The sequence below is a fragment of the Bubalus kerabau genome, chromosome 1 (assembly GCF_029407905.1).
Source record: "Bubalus kerabau isolate K-KA32 ecotype Philippines breed swamp buffalo chromosome 1, PCC_UOA_SB_1v2, whole genome shotgun sequence".
Taxonomy (NCBI): domain Eukaryota; kingdom Metazoa; phylum Chordata; class Mammalia; order Artiodactyla; family Bovidae; genus Bubalus; species Bubalus kerabau.
Window position 1 is genome coordinate 76,804,869 of NC_073624.1, and position 12,266 is coordinate 76,817,134.

The window sequence follows — 12,266 nt, forward strand, 5'->3', positions numbered from 1 at the left end:
GGCTCAAATCTATCCCAGGTTCTGCTTTTAAAGAACCCAACCTGTGACAAAGGGGCTTTGGGGGTCCTGGCTGTATTTCTATGTGTATCATACCTAACATTTTCTAATCATCACAATGACTCTTCAAAGTAGGTAGTGTTACTACAGTTTTATGCAATGGCATATTAAGATTGGTCTACTGAGCCAGATTCAGCAAAAAGACAAATCCCAGAGAAAATAGGAGTTAACTGCTTAAATAATTCCAAAAGGAAAGGCCAAAAACTGCCTTTAATAAAGAGGTGTTTCACTATCCCACTCTAGGGCCATCCATTCTAACTTTCCACAAATTTGCCCTTCAGAGGAAAGTCATACCTACGATGACACAAGTGATATTTTATCAATCCTTGTTACAAAGTCACTGTTCTCTATCTTTAATCTTACTCATTTCTGATCCTGGGCCAAGTGGAACTTACTAAATATTGGATTGGCCAAAAAGTTTGTTTAGGTTTTTCCATAATATCTTACAGAAAAACCCAAGTGAGTTTTTTGGCCAACCCAATAAATATTTTTCAAATTAATATATGCCTAAGGACTCTAAGATCTAAACAGAGGTGCCTTTTCTCTAGGCTTGTAGTCTCCATCATTTGTACCTTCCCTAGAGCTAGACTTATTTCCCCATTGTGAGCCTTTTGACTTGAATGCAATAACATTTCTCTACCTCACCTTCCAGTTGCGTGGGTCAGGATCAATAATAGATTCATAAATATACAAACATGGAGGTCTCAAACTATACTCTGAATCAACTGGAACTTTCTGGACCAATTTTCCAGTCTTGAAGTATGCCTTCATATGACTAGCAAGAATGGTAAGTATGCACTGAATGGGACACTATGTCACACTTGACCAAATGAAAGAAAACTTAATTGAGTACAGAGTGGTATTATCAACATTTAGGCTATAGTGTGTTATAGTCCATTGGTCAGCTGATATTAATGAAAGGATCTACCTATTAATAGCTAAATCAGAGCTTTTCACTATAAAGCTACCCAATTAGGTCCTATGCTTTGTACTTCATACACCTTAGTGATCTCTTGAAAGTGAAGTTGAAGTTGCTCAGTCGTGTCTGACTCTTTGCAACCCCATAGACTGTAGCCTACCAGGCTCCTCTGTCCATGGGATTTTTCAGGCAATAATACTGGAGTGGATTGACATTTCCTTCTCCAGGGGATCTTCCCAATCCAGGGCTCGAACACGGGTCTCCCGCATTGAAGACAGACACTTTACCTTCTGAGCCACCAGGGAAGTCAGCGATCTCTTGAAAGACTGACCCTAAATCAGACTAGGTATCTTGGAACCCAATAGTCTAGAAAAATAAAGAGGAGTATAGTAGCTTGGAGGAACAGGACATTATTATGAGTGAAGCAGAAGTGTCTTTAAAGATAACCCATCACTACTACCCAGTCCACCGTCATGGCTGGCTCTTAGAGCATCGTATTTTCCACTGACAAGCCACAGATTCCAAAATGTAGTAGAACACTAAGAACAAAGATTTTCAAAAATTCAAGGCACTACATTCATAAATTAGGGACTCAGCTAGTTTATGAGCTGCTTCAACTGCTTCAACATCTCAAATTTTCTGAGTCTTCGAGTTCATACCTGTTATGCCCTTAATCCCAGAACATGTGTATTACTCTCCATTCAAATTATTTCCTTACAGATATCACCATGGAGCAGGGATGTCAGAGGTAGGAGTAATTACACTGTCACAAAGATACCAATTTTTTCTTCCAGTGATGAAAGGCAGAGATGAAAATAAGCAACAGCATCAGTCTTAGACCTATAGATTCATGACTACAGATTTTTAAAGCTCATAGTAGAAAATAAAGAGAAAGAAATGGCATGGCAGGTAAACACATTTGGGGAGTCTTAAAGAACAGAGCAAGAATAATCACTTATGTCTGTCAGAACAGATGGATCTGGAAATAGTTTGATCTTCAGGGCCAAATGTGATCATAGTAAATTGTTTTTTCCACAAGTCTAAAGCCTATTTATGTTTAAAGCAAAATAAAAACAAAACACTTTGGAGGAATCCAAATGACCAATACTGAAAGAATACAGGAAATAATGTTAATTCTATGTAATAAATTCCAATTTCTCTGACAAACCTATATCCAGCATTGCTTGCAACAGACCTGCTTGCATGGGAGTCACCCTGGAGGCTTCTTAACACAACAAAACAAGGAGACAAAAATGTACTTAACCGTAAAGAAATCTTTATCTCAAATCATCTCCCCGGTAATGATCTAGATTCAGGCTGAGGTTATAACAGTGGTTTTGCTCAGTAAAAAAGGACTGGAGGAGGCTTAGGAAACAGATCTAAGAATCCTGACGGAGTGTCTTGCTGCCTCTTTTGAGTCTTTTTATCTCTCTGTTTACATGTCAACTGGCAAGTCAGTCAGCAGGTGCACAACTCTGATTGCAGAAAAGAACCCCTGGAATATACACCAGATAAGCCACCTCCTCTCTCCACTCCCACTTTCAAGGCAAGGAAGGTTAAACTTCAGTGGTCTGTTACACTAAACATGGGCGGAAAAGCAAAGCGGCAAACCTGGTGGCTGTGGCAGGGAGACGCTGCAGTTCTGTCGCTGCTCCAGGTGAGATCCTGAGTTCACTTTGTGTGAATAACAACATTTTTTATTTTTATCTTTCTTTCATGTGTAGAGAAGCCTCGACTACCCAGAGATAAGGAAAGTAACTCAAGGATGTTGGAAAAAGTACAATATGAACTATGGCTTTGGGACTGGCAACTTCTGGACTCCCCATTCCACTGCTGGTAATGGCTCTTGACACCACATATGCTTTCCAGGAATGTTTTTGAAGCTGAGCCCAAGAGGTTTCTCAGCTATGCTTCCACAGTCTTTGCACACAGCCAAGCACATGCCCACTACATTTACTGTCCTCTACACAGCTTGAGCACCTTTATCTGCCTTAAATATTAACCTTCTGGTTCAGACTATATTTAAAGGGTTCCACTTAATGCACCTCATTCGGTTTCTGAAAACCAGTTAGATTTCTGGAGTCAGAGTTCTATTCTGCATGACACTGACCACCCTCAGCTACATTCTTTGGGTAACTCCATCTATGCCAGAGCACTATTTGTATGGTACAATTTCTCCTCTTATAAAATAGAGAAGATGTGCTTTCATCCTTGCAGGGTAAGTGTGATGGTGAATAAGATAAAAGCTAAATTTACTCAGAGATAAAAAATGCATATTAAGTGTTATAACCACACATCAATAGACTCCATTTTTTATTGTGGTTTCAAGAGTATTAGGCTATCTGCTGGCTTCACTCATCTTACCCCTTTGGTAAGACTGGCTCTTATATTTTTTGTATAGTTCAGTTCAGTTCAGTCACTCATCTGTGTCCCACTCTTTGCTACCCCATGAATCGCAGCATGCCAGGCCTCCCTGTCTATCACCAACTCCCGGAGTTCACTCAAGCTCATGTCCATCAAGTTGGTGATGCCATCCAGCCATCTCATCCTCTGTCGTCCCCTTCTCCTCCTGCCCCCAATCCCTCCCAGCATCAGGGTCTTTTCCAATGAGTCAACTCTTCACATGAAGTGGCCAAAGTATTGGAGTTTCAGCTTTAGCATCAGTCCTTCCAAAGAACACCCAGGGCTGATCTCCTTTAGAATGGACTGGTTGGATCTCCTTGAAGTCCAAGGGACTCTCAAGAGTCTTCTCCAACACCACAGTTCAAAAGCATCAACTCTTCTGCACTCAGCTTTCTTCACAGTCCAACTCTCACATCCATATATGACCACTAGAAAAACCACAGCCTTGACTAGATGGACCTTTGTTGGCAAAGTAATGTCTCTGCTTTTGAATATGCTATCTAGGTTGGTCATAACTTTCCTTCTAAGGAGTAAGCATCTTTTAATTTCATGGCTGCAATCACCATCTGCAGTGATTTTGGAGCCCAAAAAAATAAAGTCTGATACTGTTTCCACTGTTTCCCCATCCATTTCCCATGAAGTGATGGGACCAGATGCCATGATCTTAGTTTTCTGAATGTTGAGCTTTAAGCCAACTTATCCACTCTCTTCTTTCAGTTTCATCAAGAGGCTTTTTAGTTGCTCTTCACTTTCTGCCATAAGGGTGGTGTCATCTGCATATCTGAGGTTATTGAATCCAGCAATCTTGATTCCAGCTTGTGCTTCTTCCAGCCCAGCGTTTCTCATGATGTACTCTGCATAGAAGTTAAATAAGCAGGGTGACAGTATACAGCCTTGCTGCTGCTGCTAAGTCACTTCATTCATGTGTGACTCTGTGTGACCCCATAGCCAGCAGCCCACCAGGCTCCCCCATCCCTGGGGTTCTCCAGGCAAGACCACTGGAGTGGGTTGCCATTTCCTTTCCAATGCATGAAAGTGAAAAGTCAAAGTGAAGTCACTCAGTCGTGTCCAACTCTTCGCGACCCCACGGACTGCAGCCAACCAGGTTCCTCCATCCATGGGATTTTCCAGGCAAGAGTACTGGAGTGGGGTGCCATTGCCTTCTCTGATACAGCCTTGACGTACTCCTTTTCCTATTTGGAACCAATCTGTTGTTCCATGTCCAGTTATAACTGTTGCTTACTGACCTGCATATAGATTTCTCAAGAGGTAGGTCAGGTGATCTGGTATTCCCATCTCTTTCAGAATTTTCCACAGTTTATTGTGATCCACACAGTCAAAGGCTTTGGCATAGTCAACAAAGCAGAAATAGATGTTTTTCTGGAACTCTCTTGCTTTTTTGGTGATCCAGCGGATGTTGGCAATTTGGTCTCTGGTTCCTCTGCCTTTTCTAAAACCAGCTTGAACATCTGGAAGTTCACGGTTCACGTATTGCTGAAGCCTGGCTTGGAGAATTTTGAGCATTACTTTACTAGCATATGAGATGAGTGCAATTGTGTGGTAGTTTGAGCATTCTTTGGCATTGCCTTTCTTTGGGATTGGAATGAAAACTGACCTTTTCCAGTCCTGTGGCCACTGCTGAGTTTTCCAAATTTGCTGGCATATTGAGTGCAGCACTTTCACAGCATCATCTTTTAGGATCTTAAATAGCTCAACTGGAATTCCATCACCTCCACTAGCTTTGTTCGTAGTGATGCTTTCTAAGGCCCATTTGCCTTCACATTCCAGGACGTCTGGCTCTAGGTGAGTGATCACACCATCGTGATTATCTTGGTCGTGAAGATCTTTTTTGTATAGTTCTTCTGTGTATTCTTGCCACTGCTTCTTAATATCTTCTGCTTCTGTTAGGTCCATACCATTTCTGTCCTTTATCAAGTTAGATAAGATGAAAAGATAAGATATTCCTTAGCTCATGCCTTCATTCATCATTTTTTTAAGAGACCCCTCTGATTACTGTATGGAAAATAGACTGAAATGAGAAAGACTAGCAATGGGGAGATTAGTTAGGCAGCTAATGTCATCACCCAGTCAAGAGATAAAAACCCATACTTCAAAGTACATTTACTTTTTTTTTTTTTTTTTTTTTTTTTTTTTATAATGTGGATTTTTTTTTTTTTTTTTTTTTTTTTAATTTTATTTTATTTTTAAACTTTACATAACTGTATTAGATTTGCCAAATATCAGTTACGAAAGTACACAAGTCTCACATGGATGCCTACTGGATCAGCTTTGCCATACCAAAGAAGAGGGGGATAGTGCAACACTAGACTCTTGGTTCAAATTCCAGCTTGGCCATTATAGGACCTTGATTCTTGCACCTTGGTAACTTGTTTCTTGTATCTATGTATCCATGTTTTCTCATCTTTAAAGATGAGTACCACATCTTTAAGTGGTACTCACTTAAAGTGCCACATAGGGTTGTCAAGAACACAGGAGTAAGTATACATGAACTGTTCAAAATAGTACCCACCAGGTAACAAGTGCTCATTGTTTTTTGCCTGACATACAAGTGGGGCAATGTGGTTTGTGGCCCCAAGAGGGCAGCAGAGGAGTAAGAACAGATGTGGAATTACACAAAACCGGATTCACATTAGTTACCAAAGATGTATTGTCTGAAGGGGAAAAAAAAAAAAAAAAAAAACAGGAAGAAGACCTCTATGAATCATGCAAAATGGAAGCTGAGCTCAGAGTCACTTAGACCTTGCTATTTTGTTCTGGCTAACAGTTCAAGACACAAGTATAGTCAAAATCAATCCCTCGAGTAATCAGAAGGATCCAGGAACTCATCCTGGAACATGCTTTCAAGATGACTCACTCACATGGCCAGTAAGTCGATGCTGGCTCCTGGCTGGGAGCTCAGCTAAGGACCAGCGCCTTTGGTTTCTCTCCACCTGGACCTCTCTATGTGGTCTGGCCACGGTAGCTGAGTACCAGGGTACGCATCCCAGAGAGGATAGGTAGAGTGGCATCACTTTTCCTGATCTAGCCTAAAAAGTCACATGTGTCACTTCTACATATTCTAATAGTCAAAGCCGTAACAAAAATCCACCCAGTTTTGAGGGGAAAAGACATAGATGCCACCTCCTAATGGGGAATGACAAGTTCTGGAAAAGCATACAGAGAAATATCCTTATATTCACTTTTTTAAAAATATAATCAACCACAAAGTGGATCCTAGAAATATATACTGGATTCTTTCTGTCTCTCATTTTCACATGCAAAGCATGAGAAAGTCTTTGCAAGTCTGGGGGGAAAATACATTCTAAAACTAATTTGATCTCACTTCTACCCCTCCCCCTGGAGTCCAAGCTGACATGCTTTCTCCCTGGGCTACAGCAAAGCCTCCTGAGAGGCTTCCTCACTTTCAGTTTAGCCCCACATATCTCTCATTTATACTGGAGCCAGTGAAACTTTTAAAAATGTTAACCTGATCATGTCACACTGATCAGCTTAAAACCATCCGATGGCTTCCTATCATCCTTAAAATAAAAGCCTAAACTCTAATGGTAGTCTACAAGATCCCCTGTATTCAGATTTCTGTTTCTCCTTTTCATTTCTCCTTTGGCTTTCCCTCCAGCACACACATACTGACCTTCTTCCTCTAATGCTAATGCCTGAAGGTGTTTCTGTCTCAGGGTCTTTTGTTCCCAAATCACTTTATACCTGCCCTATCCCATTACTCACATCTCTGCTCAAATACCACCTCTCTGATCAGCCAATATAATGAGCACTTCTTTCCCTTAACTCTGCTTTATTTTCTTATCACTGAGATTGTTATTTATATGTTTGATTCCTTGTTCATGGCCTGCTCCTCCCTCGAGAACATGAGCACTTCACAGACAGGACTTTGTGTTTTGTTCACTGCTTTTACTAGCAGCACCTTGATCCATTCAATGAACAGCTATGTTGAACACTGACTAAAGAATTTTTTTAGAAAGAAATACATTTTTTGTGTCCTTCCTGATTGAATGTGGCATATAAAGTAAGCTGTACTTTCACTCTAATGAAAACATGTTTGTGCTCCCTACTAGTCGTGGGCAATTCTTTCCTAGGATCCCGTGGTCTTGTGGACTAGTTTGGGAATAGATGGTTGTTTCAGTGTGTACACTTTAGAGGTTTCAACTTGATACTGGCTGTTTATACTGCTGAAGTTTAGTCATGTCTGGGCTTGTTTAGTGAGCTGATGGTAATGCCTCAGAGAGTTCAATTCTAATGAATTTTTTGGTTTTGAATGGTTGAAGATAAAGGAAACTGTGGTTGGGGTAAATGCAAGAGGTAGGAAATGGGGACAGGATGGGAATCTGAGGGTAATGATGGCTAAGTGAAGTTGTTGTCACTTTTCTGGGCTTCTCAGCACCATCAAACATGCTACACTTGGAGAATTCTCCACCTCCTTGGCAGCTATGACACTGGGCTACAACATAGGCCCCAGCAAACACATATACCAGAAAGGCATTGAATCACTGCAGAGAAACAAGTACCACCTGGGGTTTACTCTAGAGCAACAGACAGCAGGCAATTCCAGTTGCCAGAGGGAGGGGTGGCTAAGGTCACACACTAGCCAAGACTGAACACCAGCAGTGAGTCTGTGGCCAGCAGAGGCAAGTGAGCAGTTTCTAGCAGAGCAATTCTTTAGTGCAATTCTGGGCATCAATCCTGGCTGGGGAGCCTCCCAGTCTGGTTTCTGGCCTCCTGAGATATCCTGTATTCACTAATAAATTCCTTCTCTGCTCACACTATATTTCAATTAGCTGCAACTGAGAACTCTGACAGAGATGAGGAGTGGATGGACTGGCTATTTATTTCCAGTCTAACCCAGGGACCATGCCCAACACCTCTGAAGAAAGAAGCTGGAAGCCAAAATGGCAGAAATTATTTTAATAAGCAAGTCTGTGAGACTCAGAGTCTGAACAGAAGTGCTTTGTTCTGCAGGTGACAGAATTCTACTTTGAGCAGGAAACTGAGCCTCTGCCCACTTTACCTTGGAACATAGCGGAATCCTTCACCAGAGGGACACCAGAGAAACTGTCTTCAAACAACTTTTAGAAGTTCTAATTGGCTACAGTCCGTGGAGTCACAAAAGAGTTTAATAGACCTTAGCAACTAAACAACAACCAAAAAAAAAGAGAGAGTCAAACCCCTTATGAACTGGATAAAACTGAATTTCTTTGGTTGAGGTGGGACTTGGTGCCCCTACCACAGGGGCGAGGGTGCTTACTGATCCCTCTGCCCACTTTGTGATAAATCTCCAGAACTCAATGATGGTGACAGGCAGGAGGCTTACAAACTCTGTGACACCCAGGTGACCATGGAGAATCTCCTGAGATAACACCCAGCAGGTGCATGCCAGAAAGGCAGTGGTCCCAGGTGAGCAGATTCATTTCTGGGCACATCACCTGAGGGTTCCCATAAAGCTGGTGGGGAACCCACTGGGCCTTGTTTCAAAGAATCCAAGCCCTGCTTCAGGGGAGAATTAACCAGAGGGATTTGAACATTATATCACTAAAGCGTTTTCTAACAAAATTTAGTAAAACCTGGAGAAATTTTGGCTGCACACTGGTTTACTCAACATGATCTTATTGGTGGTATACTACACATATTCAAGTTATTTAACTTTCCTTAAACTTTAGTAAATTTATTAATTTCTGTTGTAAATTCAACTCTGAGGAAGAGGAACTCAAGTTGCTCACAAATTCTCTGCCTGCATCTCCAAGCATTTTCCATGCTCACTCACCTACCCTACTGATGGACTTCTGAATTCTAAACACATCAGAGAGCCCTGGGCATCTCCTTGCACAAGGTTCTCCTGATTCAATCTTTACCCACTGGATTGGACCCCCTTACATCACCTTAGCTGACTTTGTTAATGAAGTCCCTGTGGGTATTAGAGTGGAAAGTGTGTGAATGTGGGATAAATTCAGGGTTCAAATAGCAATGGGATTTTCAGAGAGTTGTTTAAGCTCTCTGAGCATCCAAATAGATAAAATAACGGAAATGGCAACCCACTCCAGTATTCTTGCCTGGAAAATCCCATGGAGGGAGGAACCTGGTGGGCTACAGTCCATGGGGTCACAAAGAGTTGGACACGACTGAGTGACTTCACTTTCACTTTCACTTTCAATCTTGTTATAAGGAATTTAAAGTAACAGTAGGAAGCCTTGAACCTAAGTGCTATATAAAAACATTACCCACTTTTGTGAGGGCATTTACTTTCTCAGGACCACTCTTATTATTAGAGGTTTGGTCTCTCTCCCTGCCTGTGGTCTCCCAGTCTGCGAGCTAGCACTAGGAGATGGTAGATCCTACAGACTTAAAACATTTGCTCACTTCATGTCTCTATCACGCTTTGGTAATCCTTCTGATATTTCAAATGTTTTCATCATTATTATATTTGCAGTGGTGATCTATAATCAGCAATCTCTAGTGTTACTACTGGCACTGTTTTGGGGTGCCACAAACCATGCCCATATAAGATGGTGAACTTAATAAGTGTTGTATGTGTTCTGACTACTCCATCAACCAGCTATTCCCTGTCTCTCTCCCTTTCCTCAAGCCTCCCTATTCCCTGAGACACAATAATATTGAAATTAGGCCAATTAACAACCCTACAACATCCTCTAAGTGTTCAAGCAAAAGGAAGAGTTGCACATGTCTCACTTTAAACCAAAAGCTAGTCAGACACGACTGAAGCGACTTAGCAGCAGCAGCAGCATACATAATTCAGCCTAATGATGAAGGCATGTCATAAGCCAAGATAGGCTGAAAGCTCAGCCTCTTATGGCAGCTAGCCAAGTTGTGAGTGCAAAGGAAAAGTTCTTGAGGGAAATTAAAAGTGCTACTCCAGTGAACATATGAAAGGCAAGAAAGCAAAACAGCTTTATTCCAGATATGAAAAAAGTTTTAGTGGTCTGGATAGAAGATCAAACCAGCCAGAACATTCCCTTAAACCAAAGCCTAATACAGAGGAAGGCTGTAACTCTCCTCAATTCTATGAAGGCTGTAAGGAAGCTGCGGAAGGAAAGTTTGAAGCTAAGAGAGGTCGGTTTATGAGGTTTAAGGAAACAAGATGTCTCCATGACTTACAAAGGTGGCTACACTGAACAGATTTTCAATGTAGACAAAACAGGCTTATATTAGAAGAAAATGCCATCTAGGACTTTCACAGCTAAAGAGGAGGAGTCAACACCTGATTACAAACCACCAAAAGGACAGACTGATGCTCTTATTAGGGGCTAAGACAGCTGGTGATTCTAAGTTGAAGCCAATGCTAATTTATTATTCTGAAAATCCTGGGCCCTTAAGGGCTAAATCTACTCTGCCCGGCCCAGCTGGTAAAGAATACTCCTGCAACACAGGAGACCTGGGTTGGATTCCTGGGTTGGGAATATCCCCTGGAGAAGGAAAAGGCTACCCACTCCAGTATTCTGTCCTGGAAAATCCCATGGACTGTATAGTCCATGGGGTTGCAAAGAGTCGGACAAGACTGAACAACTTTCACTCTCACTTTCTGTGCTCTATTATTATAACAGTGAAACCTGTATTACAGCACATCTGTTTACAATATTATTTACTAAATATTTTCAGCCCACTGTTGAGACCCACTGCTCCAAATAAAACATTTCTTTCAAAATGTTACTGCTCACTGACAATGTGCCTGGTCACCCAAGGGCTCTGACAGAGATGCTCTACCAGATTAATTTTGTTTTCATATCTGCTAACATAGCATCCATCCTGTAGTCCATGGATCAAGCAGTAATTTCACTTTTCACACTTTAATATTTATGAAATTAATTTTGTGCAGCTATTGCTGCAAGAGACAGTGATTCCTCTAATGGATCTGGGCAAAGAAAATTGAAAAAATTTTTTAAAGGATTCAGCCCTATATGCCATTAAGATTACTCATGATTTATGGGCAGAAGTCAAAATACCAGAATTAACAGAAACTTGGAAGAAGTTGAATACAATCATCGTGGATGACTTTGAAGGATTCAAAATTTCAGTGGAGAAAGTAGCTGTATATATGTTGGAAATATCAAGAGAATTAGAAGTGGAACCTAAAGATGTACCTGCGTTGCTGTAATCTCACGATAAAATTTGAACAGCTGAGGAGTTTCTTCTTATGAATGAGCAAAGAAAGTGGTTTCTTGAGATAGAATCTACTCCTGGTAAAGATGCTGTGAAGACTGTTGAAATGAAAACAAAGTATTTAGAACATTATATAAACTTGGTTGACAAAGCAGTGGTGGGGTTTGAGAGGACTGATTCCAATTTTGAAAGACGTTCTACTGTGGATAAAATGTTATCAAACATCACTGCATGCTACAGAGAAATTGTTCATGAAAGAAAGAGTCAACTGGTTCAGCAAACTTCACTGATGCCTTATTTTAAGAAATGGCCACAGCCACCCCACCCTTCAGCAAACACCACCCTGATAAATCGCAACCATCAACATAAAAGCAAGATCCTCTACCAGCAAAAAGATTACAACACACTAAAGGCTCGGTTTAGGATTAGCTTTTTTTTAGCAATAAAATATTTTCATTACAATATGTACATTATTTTTTAGACATAATGATATTGTACACTTAATAGACTAAAATATAGTAGTATGAATGCAACTTTTATATGCACTGGGAAACCAAAAACTCCTGTGACTTGCCTTATTGCTATATTTGGTTTATTGAGGTGGTCTGGAACCCAATCTGTCATGTCTCTATGGCATGCCTGTAGATGGGAGAAATGAGTTGCAAAAGCCTACAAACAGTATAACACCATTTTAATAAAGCTCAAAACAACAAAACTACATGATTTTATATATACATATATA

At 40.9% G+C, this 12,266-nt stretch overlaps 1 pseudogene; it reads left to right on the forward strand.

Annotated features, from left to right (window-relative positions):
• The first annotated feature begins 2,561 nt into the window (after positions 1 to 2,561).
• On the forward strand, positions 2,562 to 11,947 carry LOC129649243 (tigger transposable element-derived protein 1-like; annotated as a pseudogene).
• Positions 11,948 to 12,266: the final 319 nt, after the last annotated feature.